This window comes from Lissotriton vulgaris, chromosome 5 (assembly GCF_964263255.1).
Source record: "Lissotriton vulgaris chromosome 5, aLisVul1.2, whole genome shotgun sequence".
NCBI lineage: Eukaryota > Metazoa > Chordata > Amphibia > Caudata > Salamandridae > Lissotriton > Lissotriton vulgaris.
In genome coordinates, this window is record NC_141693.1 from 1,415,519,349 (window position 1) to 1,415,545,182 (window position 25,834).

The following is a 25,834-nucleotide window of genomic DNA, read 5'->3' on the forward strand; positions in this document are numbered from 1 at the left end:
CGGACCTCCTTCTCCCAGCGCCTTGAGACCCTACGGGTGAGTAGCACGCTATACAAATGCTTTGATTGATTAATTGATTGATATTTTATTTTATTTATATTTGTTTTCGTTTGGGTATGTAGAAGGGATACAGCCCTTGCGTAGGGGCCGCAGAGCTAAGTGTGTGTGGGGGGAGTCCCGGGAGTGGGTCCTCTGCAAAATGTAATGAGGGGGCGTCATTAATGCTGTAGCCAGTTCTCCCGCGCTTCGGTCTTCTCAAAGACGTTGGACAGTACTCAGGAGCCGCTGCCAGCTTTAAAAGAAATTCAGCTTTAGTGAAAATGCCCTAGAAGAAAGTGTCATTTTAAATTAGGAGAGTGATAGCACCCCTCCATCCGGGCCATAGAAGTTTCATCGACTTGGGCCCCCACCTCTTCAGAAGCGGCAAGCGCGGCCCTGCCGAAGACTTGTGCCAGCTGTGAAGTCAAATGTCTTGCCAGCGCATTAAAGGAGGCTGGAAGGGTGCGAGGCTTCAGGTTTTTGTGCTGTGCGGGTCCGTGGTAATTCACAGTCCATGGTGCGGCCTACTTGCACAAGGCATTTTTTGCAGCCTTTTCGAAATATGGCATTGGCCTTGGGCACGGTTGTGCAATGTGCACATTTGGGATTGGGGGGCAAAGAGAGATGCATGCGCGATCAGAGCGGAGGTGAGCGCGGGGGCGAGAGTAGGATCCCCCACTGAGGTGCTGAGGTGTTCTGCAGAACCGATGCGGTGGATCTTCCGGGAGACAGAATGAGAAGGTTGTGTCTTTATAGAATTATGGAGGAGATACTGAATTTAAGAAGGCCTGTCAAGGCCTAAGGTGTTGCAGGTAGACAGTGAAGTGGCATTAAATGAAACGCCGGCCAGCTGAGAAAACAAAGTCCATTTCCTGGAGCACTGTCCAGTTCTGCAGGCATCTAATATCCAGCATTGTAATCCAGAAATTACGATACTTGTAACAGTCTCTTTTGTCTTTTTCTAGTTTTGAACACTGCTAGTGGAAACTATGTGAAGGGGGGATGAAGTTGCTTTGGATAACATAGCAGAGTGTTGTTGAATTCTTTCTTTGGGAGCTAGTTTAGTTAAATGTTGTAAGGTGGTAAAAAGGGGAAAAGGGCTACGCATTACCAGTGATGGATTGTTGCTCATCATCAGGCCGACATAAGCATCTGAATACTGATAGGCTGGGTTCGTTTAGCTCTGGGGATAGTCAGTGTGATTACAAAAATGGCGAGAAGGACCCCACAAACTCACCTTATGGCAGTCAGACTCACTCACTAGGCTCACTCGCCACCGAGCACTCACCTCAAACATTTACGCCCACTACTTTCCAATGTCACCAGCCACGACTGTGGCCTAAGCCTCTGAGAGGCAAGCGTAAAGCTGAGCTCCTCCCATCGCATGGAAAAAACATGTATTGCCCTACCTCCAATTGTTGAAACCGATCTTGAAATGTGTATCTCACAATTACTTGCCTGAAGATAGAGCACAATTGTATGTTCCTCTGAGAGTGATGCTTTGGCTGGAATGGTGCTCGTCGGCCTCCTCCCTTCTCCCAGACCTGCCCAGCAGCAAATGGTGAGGAGATGGCACACTAAACAGAGGGTGCCTGTGCCCATGACCTGCCCCAGATTTCCAGCGCACACTGTGGCTGCTTAATGGGGTGACCCAAAGAGAGTGGAGATAAAACTAGGAGTGCGGTAGATGTAGCAGCACCCTCATAAATCTTGGAAGAGTTTAGATAGAGAATGAACGACAAAGGTTTTACCTGGCAACATCCACACATTCCCTATGCCTTTACTGAGATTACTTTACTGGCAAGCATTATTACTCCCAATGCCCATGGTTGCGCAGGCATTTTAAGACGGCGCAGGGGCACACCAATGCCACATGTGTCAATGGCAGGGCCTCCCTCATCCCCCTGTGGGCCTGTAACCTAAGTCATATGAACGTGCAGGCGAGCTGATGCCGGGCTATGTGGCTTGCACTGGCCCTAGTGCAGATTTTGGTTTAAAAAATCAGAGAAGAGCCCTTCTCCAGAGATGGCAGGGGGAGGCAGTTGGTGCCTTCTGTTGATATTGTTATTCTATTGCTAATGTATTGTTTTGGATAAAGGAAAACACGATGTTTGTGGAAACCTTGATGGCTTCTGGGGCAGTTGGTCTTTTCTGGTGAGAGCTCTCTGAAAAGTGATCAACTGGGTCCCCTTGTAGAAGCATCTCAAACTCAGACAGCGGAACCTACTGGCAGGGTTGCAACAAGTGGGCCCTTATAAGTAAGTCAAAACAACAGAACAGCTGTAAAGTGAAATATGGAAGGAATAAATGTTAGGATGATGGGTTGCTAAGCAACCATATACACAACCTCAAGTAGGGAACTGTGATTGGAGCTTGCAAGCCGAGCAGAAAGAGTTGGATCAAAATTATTTTTGTCTCTAAAAGAGCAGACTGGAGTAATCTAGGTTTGACGAGGGAAGTGCTTGATCAGTGAGGCCAACTGTATGTCTGTCTCTACAGGGAGAGGCGTCTTCTTAGTAGTTAGGTCTGCCTAAAGTGTGATTTGTCTCTCTAGTGTATGATTTGATGCTGACATCCACAACAGCTTCTACACCAAGACCGCCCCGACTACGCCAGACCCCACCTCCCCTGTGAACACCACCAGCGCCAACCGCCTGACCTCCTGGTCCAACTTCAACGACGACAAGACACGCAAGGTCATGAACTCCATCCACTCAGGATCTCCGTCAGACACGTGCCCACACCACGTATTCAACAAATCAGACGCAGCCATCGCACCCCAACTACGCAAAGTCACAAACATCTTCTTTGAAACAGTGACATGCCCGGAAAGCTGGAAGCACGCCGAAATCAACGCCCTCCTCAAGAAGCCCAAGGCGCACCCCAAGGACCTCAAGAACTTCCAGCCCATCTCCCTGCTCCCGTTCCCGGTGAAGGTCATCAAGAAAACCATCAACATGCAATTGGCCCGCCACCTCGAAGACAACAACTTCTTGGACCCGTCCCAGTCCTGATTCAGACGAAACCACAGCACCGAGACAGCCCTCATCACCGTCACAGACAACATCAGGCAACCAACTAGACAACGGCGAAACATCAGCCCTCATCCTCCTGGACCTGTCAGCCGCCTTCGACACGGTCTGCCATCACACTCTAAAGACACGCCCCGAAACAAGAAGAACGGTGGCACAGGCCCTCGTCAGCAGCAGACTGGACTCCGACAACGCACTCTACGCAGGAATTCTAGCCACACACCTACGACAACTACAATGCATCCAAAATGCCTCCGACCGACTGATCGCCAACATCCCCCGCCGCAGCCGCATCACCCCCCACCTGAGAGACCTACACTGGCTCCCGGTCGACAAGAGGATCACCTTCAAGCTCCTCACCCACACAAAGCACTCCACAACGCCGGACCAGCCTACCTGAACAGCAGACTCAGCTTCTACACGTCCACCCGCCAGCTCCGCTCCGCCAGCCTCACCCTCGCCGCTGTCCCCCGCATCCAACGAACGACCTCCGGCGGCAGATCCTTCTCCTACCTCGCCGCCAAGACCTGGAACACCCTCCCTACCCACCTACGGAAGACCCAAGACATACTCGCCTTCAGAACTCCTCAATACCTGGCTCTTTGAGCAGTAGCGGCACCCCTCCTCCCCTCAGCGCCTTCAGACCCTCACGGGTAAGTAGCGTGCTTTACAAGTACTCTGATTGATTGATTGATTGAATCAAAATCAGTCAGCCATTGTGGTACATTGTGAAATGCCAATGTCAAAAGCCAGCTAGCTTCTCTTTGAATACTGTGGAAAAACCCATGACAAAGTCAATTAGCTTTTATTGTTGAACCATTTAATAATGTAGGCAAATATTTTATTTAATGAAATCCCAGTAGTGTTGGTTCTGCTTCTGGCAAACTCTTGAGATATAAGATTTGTCACTCTGTTAATCCTTTTAGATTGCGTGGGAGGAGTTGAATGTTATTTTAAAACCTACAGACATTTTAATTTTTTTAATAATTTTGTGAGTAGTGTTCAGCTGTTCATGCATTACAGAACGTTTGCTATTCTAAAATAAAAGCACTGGCTGGGCATTCATTTATTGGCATGTCTTGCTGTGTTCTAAGCTTTTAGCCCACTACACACTCCTGAGTCAGTCTCCACCACCCGGAGAATTAAATGCAGACCATTGCACTTGATTTTCAATCTGAGATACACCATATTAACTATTGCCCTGTTAGCGATGTATTTACAATACGTCGCTACATGGTAATAGTAACGGCTATCCGTGGTGAAAACTGCCGCTAACACTAGCGTCAAGGCGATAAAAATGTTGACGTTAGTGAGAGAAATGTGAAGAAAGGCCCAGTAGTGGCAAAAAAACTCACGTTATTCAACCCAACAGGACAATTTTTGCCTCTAGAGGCAAAAATAGCCTTTACGTCCACCTCCAATGAAAGACAGGAAATAAAACCAATGGAATGCAGAATGTAGCAGCCAGGGCAAAGTGCAGCACAGATCAACAACCCTTCTAAGCCCCCGAACTGCCAGGATGACCCTTCCTTATGTATATAGAGATAACTCTAATCACTAGTATATGCAGTAGACCTCTGTACTCTCTACCATTCCTATGTGACTCGTAGGCCCACATGCATCAAGCATTTTTGGAGTCGCAAACGGTGCGATTCCTTAAAATCGGCCGTTTGCGATTCCAAAAATGCTTTTTGAGATGCATCATGCTTTTTTAGAAATCGCAACTTTTTTGCGATTTCTAAAATTGCGATAGCATTTCAGAAATCGCAATTTTGCGATTTCTAAAATGCTATGCATCATTTGATTTCAAATTGCGAAATTTGAAATTGCAAGTGCAAATTACCAAGAAGTTGAACCTCGTGGTAATTTGCGAAATTGTTTAAAAAAGCACAAACATGCATTTTTTAAACTGTAAAGTTACAGACTCACATGTCCTTAGGACATGTGTGTATGTAACTTATACTCAAAAGTACATTTCATGGGTGGAGGGGGGGTCATTTGGACCCCCCTCTCCACCCTTGAAATGCATTGCTGAATTGCGATTTCAAATTGCGAATTCGCAATTCCCATTCATTCCTATGGGCATTTTAGCCCATAGGAATGAATGGGAATTGCGAATTCGCACTTTGCTAATCGCATAATATTTGAGAATCGGTAAAAATTGCGTTTTTTACCGATTCTCAAATATTTTGCGAAAATGTACATGCATCCCATTTTGCATTTCCTAATTTGCGATTCCCTAAAAATCGCAAATTAGGAAGTGCAAAATGAAACAATGATGCATGTGGGCCTTAGAGTATTTCCATTCGTTTCCCCTCCTTATGTATATAGAGATAACTCTAATCACTAGTATATGCAGTAGACCTTTGTACTCTACTATTCCTATGTGACTCTTAGAGTATATCCATTCGTATCCCTTCCTTATGTATATAGAGATAACTCTAATCAGTAGTATATGCAGTAGACCTTTGTACTCTATCATTTCTATGTGACTCAGAGTATATCCATTTGTATCTCTTCCTTGAGTGACTTTACTATTTGTACATTTGCAATTTTTCTTTCTGTTTGTATCTCTTCCTTGTGTGACTTTACATCTTGTACATTTGCAATTTTTTCTGTTTGTATCTTTTATGTAACGCATGTATTCCTAAGTTCTTATGTTTTGCAACTGGTTCTTACGTAAAGCGCTCTGACACCTTAGGGTAAAGTCTGCGCTATATAAAATCGCATTAAATAAAATAATTTTTAAAAAATGTAAAAAAGGGGAAGAGGAAATGCAGATTCAGGTCTACAGTTATGAAACATGGCGCATCGCTGGGAAAAATCAGTGATGCATCACTTTTCATAACGCACTCCTTGCAACGCCATGGCAGCCAAAACCTTGAAAGTGGGGACAGTCCCCAGGCCCGGAGGCCTCACTGTGCCTGCATCTGTGACCCGGAGTGGGAGGCAGAGGTGCTGTGGAGTAGCTGGGCCGTGGTTGTAAACATTGAGGCATCCGCCATCGTCCTTACCTGGAGGTGAAGTCTGACAGGTCGCATTGAGGCATGTTGCTGACCTGTGTGAGAAGACCACCTGGAGCACCTTGGAGCTGTGAACGGTAGAGGCGCTCCTGCGCACCAACGGAGGGAGCACCACAGGCCGGAGGATATAGTGCTGGCCGGAAGCTACGGAGGGGGCGGTCCCTGAGCTGTGAAAAACTTGTGTTGTGGGAGCACTGCAACTTCACGCTTAAGGGGGCCCTATTGCCTCACCGGAATCGAGAGGTTCCCCACCAGACTTTGCAGCGACTGATGTACCCAAGCTTGTGAAATTCCACCTGGTTGAGGCTCATGCTGGCTAAGTCACAGATTTGGAGAGAGTGCAGTGCATTGAGCCCTGGTGTAAATGGGCAGGTGAGAAGAAGGTGGGATGCATAGCGAAGGAGGCCCGGGGACTAAACGGGCCCAGGTCTAGCGCCTGTGGGTGACGCATAACCCATCCTGAGCAATCCCTGTGCTGTGGCTGAACTACATCACCTAGGGCACCGCACAAGACTGGTGGGGGAATTCCACTAACTGGATCAAGTTGCCGAGTTCAGCGATTGGTGGTACGTGGGCTGGTTCTCCAGGCCGTTGGGTATGCAGCTTGATCTGCCGTTACTCGCTGGGGAACATGGAATCTGGTCGCCACTGTTAGATTGGAAGAGGCAACCGGGTGGTGCTGCCTTTCCTTGCCCTCAGTTAGTTTGCTTTTTGGTGTACGGGGACCAACCCTTAGTGGTCTTCCTCTTCCCACTGTGCTGTGCCGTCTGGTAGCTGCTGCTGTCCTCATCTGCTACTGCTGGTTCCTCTGACCCGGAGGTCAGGTGTTCGAGTCCCTCCTCCACCCGCAGGTTCCTGTCTGCGCCTCATCCCTGGCGGTCCAGTGGTAGAGCGTCACTGCTCTGCAGCTTGTCTACCCTCCTGTCCCTCTATTCTGCTGTTCCTGTTCATCTTTCTGCTCTTCTTCGCTGCCTTTCTACCTTTGTTTGCCTTTATTTTTCCTGTGCTTCTTTTCAGCTCCTTTTTCTCTTACCTCTCCCTCATTGCCACTGCAATCCCCCGCATCCCTGCCCCCTCCAGTGTCCTTTCCTGTGTTTCCCGCCTCCAAGCTGTCCATCCCACCTGCAGCAATACTTAATAGCGGACACTGTGTGGCCATGCGCAGCGAGTGTGCCACTTATGCTCAGAAGTTTACAGCTGCTGCTGTGAAAAAAGGCCTCTCGGAGTCAGAGGGGATTTAAATAGCTCTAGAAGCCTTTGTTTTTAGTAATTAGAACATTCTGTCCTCTAGGGGCGGAATGTTCTAATAGCCTTGCCATTAGAGGCCTGCTAAATTGTTACAGGCCCTCGGCTTTGACTCGGACATTAACGCTGGAGAGGGCATTGACTGGCTGGTAGAGCTAGATTGGGCTTTGAGGGTATAATAGTAAGGCAGAATGAAATGAACGCATGAAAGCATACATTCTTCTTTGCTTTGGTAATTGGGCCTTTAGCGTGTCTTTAGAGGCAGGAAATTAAAGGGGTTGGAATAAAGATGTACAAAACAGAACATATTGTTTTGTTATACGCTGATGATATGTTGATCTACTTATTGAAACCCTGAATTAGAGCAGTCAGGTTCAATCAATCAATCAATCAATCAATCAATCATAACATTTGTATAGCGCACTACTCACCCGGAAGGGTCTCAAGGCGCTTGGTGGAGGGGGTCCGCTATTGCTCGAACAGCCAGGTCTTGAGTTGTCTCCTGAAGGCGAGATGGTCCTGGGTTGTAACATATATTTGAACATTGGAGAGTTGAGCACTCCATTGTAGACAATGGAGTGCTCTGGGCTTCTACAGGCCGGTAGAAGCCCGGAGAGCAACATTGCAATTTTGTTTTCCTTTCACAGCTGTTGCTGTGAACAAAGGCCTCTCTGAGCCGGAGGGGTTTTAAACCCCGTCGGGCTCTGAGAGGCCTTTGAGCTTACTTATTAGAACATTCTGCCCTCTACGGATGGAATGTTCTAATAGCCTTAGAGCCCTCCTAGCGGGCTCTACCAGCCATTAAAGGCCCGCTCTGTTAATGGCTGGTAGAGCCCGCTAGGTTGGGGTCTAAGGCTATAGTGAAGAGGTTTAGGGCAGTATCAAACGTCAGACTTAATTAGGATAAATCAATCTGATTTCCCTTGTGCCCAGAAGAACATTGATTATACAGAATTACCAATACTTTGGGATACTGTGGAAACTGGAATGGTTTTGGTACTTGAGAATTATAGTCAAACCTGACACCTGGATGCATACGCTCCACTTAGAAGGATGTAAAGTATCCACAGGTATATGGACTTCTATGTGACTCCGCTTTTGTTCAATGGGAAGGATTTCCAGGATAAAGATGCTTGTGCTACATAGATGCCTATACATAGCCCAGGGGTGAATGGGTATACTTATTATGGAGGCGTTCCTATGTTAGACGTCCTGACGAGATGGCTCGTGGGGAGAAGTTAGGAAAAGGATAAAAATTAAGATACTGCAAAGGGAGGGCTCAACACCTGCACTTCAAGGGTACTATTTAGTGATGAATTTACAGCATGTAATTAGCTGGTTTCATGATCTAAAAAAACACACAGCACACCCCTCCAATTTCGTATCTTTATTGAACACAAGATATACAGGTGTCTTTACCTTAAATTGAATTCATTGGGGAGGTGGATGAACGTGAACACAGTTAAAGTACAGGAACTTTACCTAGAGCGTGGATCAGTAGCAAGGTCAGTGTGCAACTCTACTTTTGGCAAAGTATGTTTTGAGTTTAATATTGCACAGAGGCATAAGCTACCTAAACATTTACACATCACACAAAACATGCATTGCATAAAGTCACTCATATCCTTCTTAAATTGACAACACTTACAATATGGTACTAATGTTCTCATGCACCATCTTCAACTTATAACTGGGCTTCCACATAAGCAGAATGCTGATTAGCGTTTCCGATCACTTGACTCTTTGCATACATGAAGCTGATTAGTGTAACCATTGTGGGCCATCAAATCAATGTGCTGATAGGTATTCTCTGCACTCTATTATAGTCTTTGCTTCTTTTCTAGATCAGCTTTTGCTTTGCGATCCATCTTTGTGCTTCTGGTCTTGATGATTACATTTGTCAACTAGTTCCTACATTTACTGGTAGGTTTTTCGAGAGCTGAACCTAACAGATAATGACTACCTCCAGTCAATGATGTGCTTCTCATGCATTCAATAGTAGACATCTTCAGAAGCTTGGTTTAAGATAGATATGTCCACTGTAGACCCATGTGGGCCAGAACCATGTCAAAATGTCAGAATTGCCACATACCATAAGCATAAACATCAAACACAATGAATTTAATAGAACGCATTACAAAGTCAATGCTCATCCCCAAAATCTGGAATGGATGGAGCCCTTCAGGATGGATCTACGTTGGACCCCCCTGGTTTACCTTGTTCTGCCACTTGTGAAAGAAGAGCTGCAGCAGATAGCTAAGAGACTACTTTCTGATCCATTTCGATTTGCGTTTCAAAGCTAACTTCATTTTTCATACTTTTTTCACCTTCAACAGATCTTAATCTTTAGGGGCAGCTGAGATAAAACAAGTGGAAGGTTTATTTCTGAAATATCCATCTACTTCTACAAGCAATTGATCTTTCCTGCTTCCCTTAGTCAGAAACTCAGCCAATTGTATTTTGTAAGAACGTAGACTAAATAAACATAAAAAGCAGAAATATATACTCCACAATATCAACTACCAAAGATAGGGACCTTGTCTAAAATACCCCCACAACAGTTTTGATATATGCCTAAACCCACTCACTCTCAGATATGCTGCGCTTGGAGGTATACATGTGAATTACTCCAGTCCTACAACAGGCAGAAAATAAGTTTGGCTGGTTTTAGGAATGTAAATAAGGTTGGCACTTCTGGAAGGAGACATTTCTAAATGGTCGATATTTTGGCGACCTATATTTTTGAGCCTGTGTTTGTACAGCCTATGCTTTTTTAGTCTTGATGTTTACATGGGTCCTCCTGGGAACTTTTGTGGCTGATTTACTGCCATTTTTTCATTTTCAACATCGGTTGACCTATCCATCTACTTTCTGTGCAGTGGACGGGCTAGTATGTACAATGTATCCACTGCTACACAGTAGGGTTCTTCACCTGAAACTATAAGTGCGGTGAATTCGTATCTCCCATTGTCTCCTCCAACCTCTACAGATGCTACCTTCTTGCTGCGGATTCACTGCTCGATGCCTAACTAAACACCGCCATTTAGTGTGAATGTATTGATGCTGTTTGTTTTATGATAACTACATGTTCTGCTGCCATAAAACTGTGTAGGGGCCGGGACTGATTTACCTCAATCTCAGATATCATGGATTAGCTGCAGTTGTAATTTATGTTTGCAGGTGATTGTGATGACACCTGAAGTACTTAAAGAATTAAAATCACAAAGTGTGCATTCACCAGTAAAATAAAAAAATAGAGATTTCAGCAGTGTGACATACACTGTTTTACAACTGGCCTGACCATAGTTGTGCGTTGCTGATAGAGTGAAGGTTCCCTTTCTGAGAGAAATATTATTTGTTCCAATCACAATGGCACCTAGAAACTAAATTTGCCTTTTCACACTGGGACATGGACTGAGGTCCACAGTTTGCCAAATTTCAATTAGAAATTGCCAGGAAGAACACACACTTTTGTACAATGCTGTCAAGAAAGTATTTAAATTGGTGACCTCAGGCATAAAACAAAGTTGTATAACCATGAGCCAAACAAACAAAGTATTAATCTTTGGAAATGCTCTTTTTGGTGAATACCCTATCTAACCACTAATTCCTCCCAATTTGAATACTCTAAGTCATAAACTGGACCAAATTATTTTCAAGCAGTACCCCCTGTGCACTGGTAGGTGGCATCATGCTGCTCTACACCAACTTCGTCCTGTTCCAGAAGTAACATGTGGAACAGCATATAAGCCCCACCCATCTGCCCTGACGTAATTTGCTTTCGTAGCGGTCGACACCCGCAATTGCGCAGCACAACAGATTGGGCCAGACCAGAGTCCAGTTCACCAAATGGTGATGAGGGAGGGCCAGTGAGGAATCTGTGGTTAGATATTCACTAGAGAGAGTGTTATAGAAGGTAAGTAATTTGCTCCTCTGATGGATATTTTTAAACAGAGATTACTCAACTTTTGAATAGATACCACAGCAGAACCTCCTTGGGGGTGGGTCTGTAAACTGGCTCAGACCAAAAAGCCCTTCCCGTCAGACCTGGCTGTCCAGACAGAAGTGCTTTGTGAATGTATGAAGTGACACCCATTTTGCAGCATGACAAATGTCCAGGATGGGCACTACGCATGCCAGCACAGTGGGAGCAGCCTTGACTCTGGTAGAATGAGTCCACAGTCAGTGAAGAGCAGATTTTGATGCAGAAAAAATTACACTGAAAAAATAGCCCTCTTCTGTACTGCTTTACTACTTTTTGCTCCTGCAAACACAACAAATTGCTGATTGTTCACATGATGATCCCTGGTACGATCAATGTGGATGCTGAGAGCTCTTTTAGGATCCAGCTGATTACGTCTCTCCTCCTTAAAAGGGTTGAGGTGGAACAAAGAATGCTGGGAGGGTGATGTTTTGCCCAACATGAAAAGGAGTACTTTTGGGATAAAGGATGCTCTGGTGCTCAACACCAGCTTGTCTGGAAAGAATATTTTATATGGGATGGGAGGAGGTTCAGAGAGGGCATGTAGCTCACTCACGCACCAAGCCAATGTTAAGTTGATGAGGAAGACTGTCTTTAGAGTGAGGAGTCACAACAGACAGCTATGCAGCGGATTCAAGAGAGTGAACATTAGGAATGTGAGAACTAGGCTCATGTCTCACTGAAGCATAACGAAAGGTGTGGGCAGAAACAGATGCTACAAAGCTTTAAAAAAACGGATCACAAGAAGTGAATTAAACAAAAAGAGCTGGACCGGCAACAGCAAAAATGCAGAACAACAACAAATAACCTTTAGCCTCTTTCGTCATAGTGGGCGTGTGCGGAGGACGGCCACGGGCTGTCCAAACGGCGCATGTGTCATTTTTTCAGCACTGCGGCGGAATGTCCACCGCGGCAAAGAGATTAACTGTGCCCAAAGCATGTCCCAGGTGGGCTAGGGGCAACACAGAAGGCAACATTTCAGATAGTTTGGCCTGAAATGGGACAATCTGCAGAGTACTGCACCAAACCACAAACTTGTCCCAACAGCAGGCATATACCGATTTCGTGAAAGGATGCACTGGCTGTCAGAATGGTGTCAATGACTTCAGAAGGGAATTTGAATGAAGTTAACTGCCCCCACTGATTCTCAAAGCATGGAGATGAAGATTGTGTAAGCCTGGGTGCAGGACTGTGCCCTACTGTTGCAACAGATGATCCTCCCAAAGCAGCAGTCTGAACAGAGGACAAATATTCATACCCAGGAGTTTTGTGTACCACACTCTCCTTGAACAATCAAATCTGATGCTACCTGGATGACTTGGATCCAGTTGGCCCTGATCTTCAGATCCTGGGGGACAAGAGGTAGCAGAAGACCACTGCAGCTTGCACCACTCATTACCCTTGCAAGCGCTGCTAATGACAGTAGCACAACTACTAAACATCACACTCCTAAAATTGCGGCAATTCAGACTATCAAGGCTCCCATAGCTATAAGAATAACTAAGGCTGTAGGTATCAGTCACTTTTAATGTATATTGAACTAAAAACATATATTGTTGTGCTTATTTTGAAAGTAGCCAAACATCGCAACCATGTGGCAGACTGTAATAGGTGCAGGTGCTAACAATTAAGTACTGGTGCCGAGCACCAGAAAAAAAAACGGCTTAAATTAAGCTCTGGAAGCAATGCTCCTCCAACAGGGAGCCGTTTTGGAAAAACTAATGTGCAAAAATGCTGACATTGCGCATTATCCATGGTGACGAAAAGATCAAACAAAGATTCCCCCCATTTGTGGAAGAGAGCCTACGCCACATCCAGGTGTAGGGTCCGTTCGTGATTCACTAAGCGTTGGCGGCTGAGTTTGTGCACCATAGCATTCAAAGATCCCACCGGAAAATCATATAGCGATCCCATCACTTCTAGAGATGTAGTCCTCCTGGCACACAGTCCATGACCCCACCCCGCCCAGTATGTAGTAGTACCACGTTGCATGGTGCTGGTGTGGTCTGTGACCACCTACACCAGCCTCCCTTTCATGGATAACAGGAAGGCTTTCAATGCCCGGCTGATGGCATTCAGCTTCAGCAGACTGATCTGGAGAAACGCCTACGCTGGAGACCAGATGCCTCTGATCTCCACCTCTTGCAGATGCCCCTCAGCTAAAAAACAATATGTTTGTCAGCACTCTTAGCTCTGGGTGCGGCAAAGAGATAAGGAGTGAGGTGTAACTAAAGCACATTGATAGTAAACCCCAACAATGTTAGGAAGTTTGCACAGTCGTTGCCTCAACCCCCAAAAAGCTGGGAAGCCTGCTAGAGCGATTGTGCCTGCTCTTGATAGTATTGGAAGCTCCTTTCAAACCCTTGGAGGGGGTGAAATTGCTGGTGAAACTGTCAGAAAGACCCAGGAAGTGTGCTGTGGCCCTACTGTCATCAACTCACTCAACCAGCTAGTCTGCCTTCCTGCAAATAGGTGAGAGCTGTCAAAGGTCCTATCCATCAAAGTTGACTAGACATCTCAGGAGAAGCTTGTAGAACTCATCTAGCCAGATCTGCAGAGTGCCACACTGGTGCCAACTGCTCTTCTGAGGCATCAGTGGTGTTGAGTACACATTGTATTGTGAATTTGGTTGCATCACAATCATCTGAATAGCCTGTGTGATGGAAGGTCTGATGTCTTCAGGGGAAGCAGGTAGGAACTTTGCCACAGAGTCCCAAAGAGCATTAGAACAGCTGCCAAGTAAAGTAAACAACCTTCAATAACTGAGCATAGGGCAAGACTAGCAGAGGAGAACATGCCCTTACCAAACCCCTAAATGTGCATAGATTTACTGTCCAGCAGAGTAGTGGGGAATGTGTTTGGGTTGACCCTACAGGTGTATGCCTGCAACACTTATATTTCCAGAATTGGATGCGGAGTTAGAAAAGCCAGATCCCTTGGAACAGGGTGATGGTGCAGGGCAAGCGTCTGACTGACAGGAAGTCCAGAGCATGGCTTCGGCCATGGCCTCAGTGGAGTATTCATTAGGCCATCATTAAAAGGAAGCAGAAGTTCTGTGTGATGCGTGCCCGACTGAAGAACCTCTGTCAAAACATTACTTTTTTCGTCCATGTTTGGTAACTGGAGGTCTAACACCTCTGCAGCGAATCGTATTACCACAGCGGAGGAGGCACTTTCTTCAGTGGAAGGGCCAGCAGGAGAGCTGAATACAGAGCCTGGCATCCATTGGCATTCTGCAAATCCTCATACCAATGGTCTTCAGTGGATGGGGACTCCAAATATCCAAATGCAAATGGATGTGGAGGTGCACAGCCTGGGGTTATTGGCTCTGTTTCATGTACGTTTGTGATGACGTTTATTCAAGAATTTTAAGTTGGGTGCTCTCAAGGTTTGCGTGTCCGTCCACCACGTCCAAGTAAATAAATCAAAAGTGTGCTTCCAAGCACTGGAAGCATCCCTTGTCAAGGCACACCTTTGGTTCTATATAAAAGACTCCTTAGTTCATTTATCGAGTTGTATTCCAACGATTTATTGCATTCACAGATGCTTATTCAAATAGTTTCATTTGAAGTTAGAATTGTATTTCATTCCATTTCCAAATTTTGCATCGTTATTACATATGAAAAATCTGTACACAACTGCTCCAATGCATTTCGGGCAGAATGCCCTTCTTCCGGGAGCTTATCTGTAAATAAAGGATATAGCATCTTAACGTTTTGTACATGCATTCATCTCAACATATCATCGTTGTTTTACACAGTGTTTAGTGGTTCACCCTGTGAATCGGTGTGTACGTGTACCCGTTAGTGCTGTGTTGAACATTAAACAATTGATAAGTTTACACTCACGTGTCTTCAAAACAAAATTGCATCTAGAAGCTGTGAACGAAACGGAGAGTTAACAAGTGTGGGTTCCAAAGGGACGCAAAGCGTCTCACGCTTGGTAATCAAAGAGTGAACTTACTTTATACAACAACGCCAAATCATTACGTGTTCTTCACCGTTCTGAAAAGTTTTTCGGTGTGCGTCTGCACTTTCCGTGTCAATAAAGGACACAAACCCATGTGATGCTCGGGGTGTAGGGGTGATTCTAATTTCAAATGAAACTATTTGAATAAGCATCTGTGAATGCAATAAATAGTTGGAATACAACTCTATAAATGAACTAAGGAGTCTTTTATATAGAACCAAAGGTGTGCCTTGACAAGGGATGCTTCCAGTGCTTGGAAGCACACTTTTGATTTGACTCCAAATATCCCCCATCATCATGTTGCTCCTGTGCTCGGTCATGGGAATAAGGCAATATGTCAGGTTTGGATGGGTTGCTGGGAGGCTGGTGCCTGGAGGGACCGGGTACCACCCTCAGCCGAGGTCTAGATGAGTATGGCTCAGAATTCAAACTTTACTATGTGTTGTGCATCATCATCTGACATTGACTGCTTCAGCATCTGTGTCGATGCTTAAGGGCCCAGTAAGGATGGTAGTGTCAGGACCAAAGTCAGCATTGGAACCTGTGTGAAACCTGTAGTAGGTTAAGAGGGTCCAACGAGCACCAAGGGAGGGCCTGCCGGCAAAGTTAAGATTGGAGTTATTCTTGGTTCCTTGGGTTCCAGAGGAAGCTGATAGAGTCACAAATACATGCAGCATGGCTTCCCTGAACTGTTTTATCAGCTACAAGGCTGCTGATGAACCTAGAAAGTCAAAGAGAATTGGGACTCATTCCGAAACTGTCTCTGAAGGAGATCGAGTTTAGGAGAGAGACCAAAAGGAACGTTTATGCCCACACAGCTTCTCTGGATTTCAAGAGTGGCTTGAACTTCTTATGTTTCTTTTTTGATATACCTGAAGACTTCACCCGTGACAATAACCTGCCATAGGAATGGAAGCAGGAACAAGACCTTCTGTTCAACCTCGACCAACGTGGTGTTTTCTGGTGTTCGGTGATGTACAACTTTGCTTCACAGTCCTGTATGGATTTTGGGTTCATCTAGGTACATGCGTTGCCGGCACTGGTGTCGTGCCCAATCCCAAGCACTAAACACACTTGGGGTTCTGTCACAGACATCTGTTTTTGACAGTCCCTACAAGGATTAACCTCTGTAGGTTTCGGAGGTGACATTTTCCCTTGCACACTGGATTTAAAATAATTGGTTAGGAAATCTGAAAGCGTGGAAAGAAAGGAACAGACATTAGCCTGCATGGTTGGCGCTTATATGCAACTCTGCACGTCACTTCCGGAGCACAACAAAATTGACATGGAGCAGCATTATGCATTGTACCGTTGCTTTGGGTGTACTGCTTGAAAAATTGCAGATTGTGTTGGTGAGGAATCTACAGCTAGAAGTATCTATCAGAATATGAAATGATCAACCATCTAGTGCTCTGATGGCCAATACATTTCCTACTTTGCATACTCTGTTCTTAGATACATCCAAGAAATTTCTGTAAAGTGCTGCCGTCTCCTTAAAGAGGATGCAGTTAACTCCAGTAGATCATGATACTGTTAGTCTTCGCAAGAAGAAACTAGGCCTCTTTGAGTAAAAAGTTTAAAACTAAATAGGAAAATAAATGTATATTTGAACTAGTTGTGAAACAGGTTTGGCCCATGCTCCAACCTCCCTGCCCTAGTCTGAAGTTGAAGTGGTTAAGCCCACTATCAGACAGAAAAATGTGGATCAAGTACTCACACTAAAAGAGAATCGCTGGATGTGCCTTGCAAATACTGTAAAATGTGGTCTAAACACAGTGACAGAATGGAATACATTGGCCTTTCTAACCTAGGAAGAGAAAAATATGTTTCCCTTGAAAATTGCTATCAATCTAAAGCTGGCTAGTATTTTCATTTGTGTAATACATATCTTCAGTTAAATATTTAGATAAGATACTGTTCTTTTCCTTAAAAAGTAGAATATTATGTGGTGAGATTCTGCAAACACTCATGTACAAAGACAATATTTTGAGATGATGATGTCATTAGTAAACAGTATGATTGTTTATCTAATAACTATAGAGTGTGAGTACATCAATAACCTTAGAATGTGAGCGCATTCTTTGCGAGAGACTAATTGTTTCATAAACTGTACAAATAATGTTGAGAGAATATTAATAACCAGTACAATAAAGGTACTGAGTTTTAGAGTTATATAAACTGTATTGTAATTCGAAAGAACGATAATCCAAAATACTTGTAGAATTTCCAAGATGGCAACAATGTGGAATATAGAAAATCAGGGATTTGTGACAGACCTTTGATGATATAGATACACTGAATATGCCGTCTCAATTGCATTTTGACTATTTTAGAATTATTTCTAGAAATCAGCTTAATAAGCGATCAGATAGTCAATTGCCCATATAACAATAAGGGTCATCCCTTGAATCACATTAACGGTTTGGTTCGTTTGACAACAGAGAACTAGCTATGTTCTCTATGAAAATTTGAACGTCTGTAGACATTCCAAGATGGTCGACAACAATACAGCCGCGAAGTCATTTCCGTTTTAACTATGGGATTCAGTTCCGGGTAACTAGACTTAAAAGAACGGCTTCCGGCAAACACAAAATTACTCGCGTCCAGTTTGCCGAGAGGATTGCTGCCTGATACATGCCTACTATAATCTTTGAAGTAAGTCCCATAGGCCCCTGTTGTCGGTTTTACTGCTTCCTTAACAACGATGTAATTCGATACGGGGTTGTTAATTACTTTTTTAAGTCTTTTCGTCAAGCCTTCTTTTTGGGTCCTTATAATTTGAACGAACATAAAGAAATTGGACCTGGAAGTTTTTGAAAGGCAATGTAGTTTGAGATGTATTGCAGGAATGCTAAATAAATCGAAGCCAGATAACCGGGTCCAATAGATATAATACACACAGGTGCTCCTGTTTACTAACGGATGACACCGAAAGTCCGATGAAGATTGCTTAAGATATATCCAGCTGCAATCAACAAAAACACAATAGTCCTAACCCTATATCATCTAACATTTGCCTATAGATGTTAAATTATCACATATACAATGATTCATTGTTAAGGATGTCGTTATAAAAGTCTATGGCACAGTAGCGATGTCAGGGTCCGAGAAGGTTATGGATATTTAGTGAGACACTATCTACCTTGGGCTATAACAAGAGTCTCGTTATAAAATGACAATATTTCGTTTTCTAAATGGCATCATTATGACTTAGAGGATCGATGATGAAGCCATAAACACCTAACTTGAAATCATGAAACATGTTTTTCAATCTCGCTTAATAAATCTTTTCAGATCAACACAATTGCGAGAAACACGTCGCTTATCAAAGTCTTGAATAACAGATCCAAAAGACTTTTCTGCGAAGACGTAGCTGCTATTAGACTGATACCTGTGGATATCAGGTAATCTCTTTGCCACACAAAAATTATAAGAATTTCTATGAACTAGTGTGGCCTTTAGAGACCTAGACTATCTTTCCTGTTTGATCACAGAGAACGTCCAAGAACCTCTTGTCTTTCTCCTCTGGTAGAAATCTGAAGCTCTGAAGCCTTTTAATGAAAGTAAGAAATGCACTTCTTAACGTAGAAGAATGTTTGTAATAGATTGTTACCAGCACTATTTACAACCATGACTTGAAATGGGAAAATGTAGATTTAATTCTGATAAAAATAACCAATCAGTTATCTGGGCTGTATGTTTATACATATGTAAATAGACCAAATGGCAATTTAACATTGTTGTAAAACAAAATGTGAATATTATACTTTAAACAAAGTTTTGATTGAAACAAGAAGTACCCAATCTTTGGATTGGATATCAAAATAATGTTTACACGGGTTGTCTTTTAATTAATCACCGATAGACTAAAGATATGACATAAAGGTAATTTTGTACATTGTGTCTCTTTAGGGGTCATTATGTTAATGCAGATTTTGATGTCCTGAAGATGGTCTTGAGGATTTATTCATGAGAAGACCGAAACGTCGACCGATAAATCTAACACCTCATATACTAATGTATAATCAGTGACTGTACTCTAAAGTGATAGGTCCGGTCATCTTTTGATTTGATTTGGAGAAGATTTTATAACTTATGAAATTGAGGCTGAAATGAGATATATCTCGTTTTCATTTGTATGCATTTGATATCAACCACATGGTTGAATGTACCCTATGAATTTTGAAAATCATAAAAGATAATATATTTTTCAAAAAAAGATATTCCCGTGTTTGTTCTCTCTTTCTCTTTCATTGTATTTAAATTAAACATTTCTTGACATTTGATGTGAGATATCTATGACAAAGACATAGAAGTCAACAGAATCAAAAGGTTCTAGATCTGTAGTACTGTCTTAATAGAAGAAATGTTCTATTTAAACAAAATCCCTTGTAGGCAACTCTACCTATTACCGTCTAGTCTGAAAATAGCATTATGCACGCCACTCCAAAAGTTTATTTTTTGTAATAGGGACCTGAGCCTAGGAATATAGACTACGTAAAAGGCTGGGTTTGAGAGAACCGGACAAGGCTGGTTAGGAGCTTTAGGAACATCAGCTTTTACCATCCCAAAAGCAGTCAGGAGGGAGCAGGGCACACTTTTCGTGTAGGCACATAAGGATATAACTTGAGCAGTTAAATAAATAGAGCAACACTATGAATTTTGTGGTATCTGTATAGCACTAACTTAACCAGATAGCAGTGGGGTGCTGTACTGGGTCATATGCACCGATACTCTCAACTAGGGTGATAAGAGGGAATTCTGTGGGGAAGTGGAGGACTGTTGCTATCCAGTGCTTTCACCCCTATCCCAGCCTCACTTCTGCTGGATTTAGTAAAAGTGACACTCCCAGACTTGGCAGAACAACAAGATGTTCCTTTGAGTTACAATCCATACATTTTGTTGACAAACCTGGCACTTAAAGAGGGTTCTTGTGTGAGGACTTGTGTGTGCATGTCATCTTCACTAGACATCTTTGGGTCAATTATTTAAATTGCCTAAAGAGCTGGGAACAATTTGACCTTACTTTGACCACCTGCTATGACATTAATATCTTTCATATGCACTCCTACAACAAGAGAAATACCAGAATTTAAGTGCTAGAACTACTCCATACAGAATCCAAAGACGCTGAGTCACCCTGCTCCATGAACCTTGTTTACCAGGCTAAACGTTTATGTGGTATGCGTTTAATTGGGTTGTGGCTGGACATGTAACAATGCTTACTTCAACTTGTGTTTGAGATCTCTTTCTACAACATTTGTTATAGGGGAGTATCCGGTTTGACCCTCAGCTACTTTATTTTTGCAATAAAAACTGAAACATTAGACCAAGGCAGACAGCGAAGCACGACCCAGTTCAGTTTCAGTGTTCAGTTGTGAAACTACATGGGGGTGAGCAGAGTATTTCAAATGAACTTTCAAATACTGGGCCTGTAATGGCCATCAGTGCACAAGTGTGTCTCTTGTTAGGTTTCAATTGAAAGTATGCAGCAACGTGTCTCTGGTGAGCAAGAAAATGTCGCGTAATGTCCCTCAGGTTGCTCGGAGTCTTCCTTTGCAGGGACTTCTTAGACGGGAGGCAACCTTCTGGAACTCGGAGTAGAACTGACGGTTCACAGTGGCATAAATGAAGGGGTTCAGGGCGGCCGGCACGCAGGTCAGGGCCACGGCGAACGTCTGCAGCTCCAAGATTAGCGCGTTCTGCAGGAAAAACACAAAGAAAAGACTGAGCATGCGGCCAATGTGATGCTCCTCCTCTAGGCTGCTACTAGAGCATGCCATGCTTACTAAATGTGCTGTCTTCAGGGCACAAAATACAAAATGTCAGTCAGTCAGATTTTCTTTATTCGATTTGCAATAGCAATCATGAAAGCACAGTATAAATAATTAAAACTGCTAAAAATCTTTAGAAAATACATGCACTATCCAGAGGCTACCAATTCTTATATAAGCATAAACAGCCCCTTCTAAAAATCTAGATGAATAGCAGCATACATTACAATTATCTTAAAATAGAAAAATGAGAACCATCTAATAATATGACACAAGTAGTTGTAGATTAACTGTAAAGAGGCTCATCCTACTAAAACCTAACAAACAAAAACCTCAATTTTAGGGTCCACTATGTTAGTAGGAAATAAAGGGCGCCACTTAGATCTATTAATCATCATCATAAAAATATTTATACAATTTGGGTAAAAAATCTTGAAGGGCACAGTATTTAGAAAACATATTATTAAAATAACATTGTAACACAGAATTAATAATATTATCACAAATTAGCAGAGTACAGCCGAGCCAGAAACCAAGATGTTAAAAGCACCAACATAAAACAAGAAAGATAGAACTTCCTCCACTATTTTTTATTGTTTAAGTATTTGTATCAGGCATTTATATGTTTTAGCTTGCATCACGTATAGTGTTAAAAACACAGAATCAATACAGGACAAAGTTTTACAGAGCATGTTATATTTCATATAACATAAAGTTATGCTCTGGTGAGTGCAGAAACCTGGAGGACTGGCCATTCCAACTTGTGGAAATTGGTTAACTATAATATGCTCTGTTGAAACACATGAACATTGAATGACTCTAATATTCTCTAGGCACGGGCACCGCATCTAATATTGAACATCGGCTTCATTTGAATAGTGTGTTGTACCTCACTTGAAAAGACTGTACTGTCAATGCAAAAAGATTGGACAACCTCGCTTGTTCAGTGATCACAAAAGACACACCCTTGATGACACCCATGGCTTGAGTCAAGGGTCGACACCTTCTACCCACTATTTCCAAAGGGTAGACACTGTCTACTCTGCAGCAAAGCTGGCCACTTTCTAGCAGAGTGCCAGACTCCTTTCCTACTTCTCCGTGAAATCACAGAAATATGCTGAACTCGTCCGGTGTTATTTTTTGACACTGGGACACATTCAGCAGCGCCTGCATATTGGCTGCTTTTGTTCCAAGCAGCAATGTGCATGTGGGGTAGGGACGTATCAGATTCCAACTTTGCCCATACAAAAAGTTAGAGTTAAGGGACCATTAGTCCTCTTTATGTTGGAGTATACTGGCCAGGAGTTATTGGGAGCCTCACACCTAGATGCAATGGAGGGGTAACAAAGGCCAACAACTCATCACTTTAGCGGCACTTAAGAGAGAAATGCTTTTGACTGTGTTCAATCCCTATATATAAGAAATATGCATACACTGTAAGAATGTAAGATGTGGTGGTTGCCTCGGTATTTACACAAATGACAATTTAAATACCACTATTTTGGTTTGTTTATTTTATAACGCTTCAGCACTACCCATCCTAATGCAGGGTGTCAGACTGCTTTACATCACACGTACAGATTATACATTGACAATACATCATATGTATGTATATCAATATGTAGGATGTATTACATAAGACAGTGAGGGTTACAAGGTGTAGAAGCCACCTATCCTTCATACATCACTGTACTATATTAGAACGATTGCAATGTATGAACTGCAAATAACAAAAGGATCTCGGCCTTAAAAGCAGTAACCCACTTACCCATTTCTATAAAATAAAATTCTGTCATCTGCGCGTTACATAATGTGCTTTGCAGGAGACATATTAACCCTCTAGGCTACTTTGATTCAAAAGTAGGACTAGGCAAAACACAGATCTCTCCAGCAAATATGTTATCCTTATTATTCCCCGAGATCTATCTGGCACTCAAAGTTCTCTGCAGTAGATGCCTTAACTCCATAAGATATTTTTAAAATATAGACATTGCAACCAATTAAGCAACACAGTTTTACTGCCTTGTTTCTCCTGATGGCCAATTTCTTTGTGGCAGGGTTTGAAAAAGCGTCAATGTATACATCGAGGCCCAGATTTTGTATCAGGTTGCATCAATATTTTGGCACAACCCCAATGCAAAATATCATTTGTAAAGTATTGTAATGCGCTCAAATGTACTCATGACAGACCTTCTAATCATATGTGAGGTCTTAAGATCAGATGTCACTTACTACGAAGTTATGTGTTTGGATGCCACTTCCTGTGTTGCCACATGCAATGTCACACGCGGTGATGCCATATGCGGTGGTGTTACACCAATTCTGCCTAACTTGGTGAATCCCCCTACTTCTGTTTTTTTAGGACTTGAGGCCTGATGTCTCCCAAACATGGTACTACTTCTCATGCACTTGCAATTTTCGTTCAATGACCAAATCTGTTTTAAAACAGTTTGTTTTATTTTTTGACATACAAATAACAATACCTAAACATGCATGGTGCGCAAATTACCTTCTCACTCACATCTGCAGGTTTTAGGCATCCCGATAGGCATTTTGTGACCTGCAGTGGAAGTCTTCTGCCTCTAGAACAATCAGGCTGGCACCTTACACTAACACAGAAACCACAACTTAAAATCTCCCATGTGTGCACACGTGAATCTAGGTCAGACTCTTCAGGAGTTTGTTCCCCTCTCTAGCGAGGCTACTTTTAGCGGTGTTTATTTCTGGAGCTAAAAGGCACTGGAGAGACCCCCACAGCTTGGGTGAGAATTCATCGTTTTGAATTTTGGGATAAAGATTCATCATTTGGCATTTTGGAACTCTGGGATTGCTTTGAAGCTACAAAGCAAATACCAAGGGGAGAAGGTGAATACCTTTGTGGAGTGGAAGACTGGGAAAGAAATCCTGGGAAATCTATTAAGATGTATTAAATCTCACCACCAATTACTGACTGGTTCGCCTTAGAAAACACCTGCATGGCTTACTCAAAGTAGAGAATCTGTCAGCAACTGAAGTGGAAAATAGATTTCTCTGTTTCTTTCACAGAAGAATTCCTGCCTGCCTAACAGATTTCATTGGAGAGATTTGCCTTGTGATTTGCCAAATTTCTGCTTCCTCCATTTTGCTCCAGGACTGGTGACACCGGGTCTTTCCAGTGAATGCTGTTGGCAGCTGTCGAACATCCTTCCTGAAGGTAAATGGAGGAGAAGGTCCCAAGACAGAGGAAGATGTTGCTAACTTGACCGAATTCTAGCTGACCAGCAAGGACATTTTTAGGGGACCTAGAAATTGTACTGTCATGACCACTTCAACTGAGCGAAATGGAGTGGAGTCTGAGGAGAGAGCTCTAAATAGCTGACCATTTAAGAACCAGAGCTGACAGAACCTGTAGAAAAACTCTACACTTTGTTTAAAAAAAAAAACTTCCAGTAGAAGACCTTGGGCAAAATACAAATGCTCCCTGAAACAAAGTGGATTCTTTATGAAAGCCAGGTTCCTTTGGGGTTGAGATTGTTTGTGCCCTGTGGGAGCTCTGAACCTCATTCACTGTTTCACAATGAGATAGTATTGAGAACCAAGCATAGCATTTACAATGGTTTTGTTCAACACTTGAATGAACTGCATGAGGTTTTAGGCTACAATGAAATTTCCTGAACATTGTATTCAGCTTCTTGGATACCTCACCAGGCACAGTCTTCAAATGTGTTCCACTGCAACATTTTTCCTTCAGTTACCAGGAATTGTTCATATATTCCAGGTTACCACTGCTGGTGAATATTGTTAGTCTCCTCTGGGAGTTCTGTTACAGGTCAGATGAAGACTGTGGCCTCATAAATTGTATCCGAACACGGACTTCCTACTCCTAGGCTACATAATCAGACTATTCAATAATGGGACAGCGTAGTACACCATGATTATTAGGTCTCGCCTAGCGATGGAGCACTATGCGCTGCTCGCGAAGCGAGACTTATTGTTGCTGTGTAGGTTGCGGAGTGGGACAGTAGATGTGCACGAGCGTCAAAACCCATTGCAGACAATGGGTGTGAACGCGCGGTTTAGCAGACATGAGCGGTGAACGCGCCCGTCTCCTTTCGCACTCGGCCACGCTTTCGCGAGGGCTCAGCTTGCTCCCTCTCTCCCCCTCTCTCCCTGCCTACGCGCATGCAGGACAGAAGATATGCTTTCACTTTCACAAGGGCTCAGCTCGCTTCCTCTCTCCCCCTCCCTTCGTCTAAGCACACGCAGGACCCCCCCCCCCCAATTCGGACTTAGAAACAGTTTATAATTACCTCAATGGCTAAACGCTTTTCTCAGCACTCTGCATGTGGCCAACCTGCGTCTCCGCATTGACCTGCCTCGAGGAGCGCGCCTGCTTTCCTCCCCCGCCTGTGACGAGGCCGCTCCTCCCAGGCTCCTCCTGCCTGTGCCTGCCCTAACCCAGAGGAGGCAGCAAGGTGTGAGCCAGGAGGATCCCGCCCTCTGTGTCAGCAGCCGGATGGAGGAGTCGGGAGCTCCTCTTGCAGGCTTAGATGAAGCTCTGGAGATGAAGCTCTTTCTCTGTGTTTTTCTTTCAAATTGTTATTTGCTTTCCTTAATTGGTATTGTGATTGGGTGTTCAGGGGGATGCAGATGGGGCACAGCCCTCAGTTGGCCCCACAGTGGAGACGCTATAATGACCCCATACCATGCGGCGCTCCAGCTAGCGCAGTCTGGTTGATCTCTGCACGGATAGATCGTGGTTCTTAGTATGCCACGATGGGCACAGAGAGC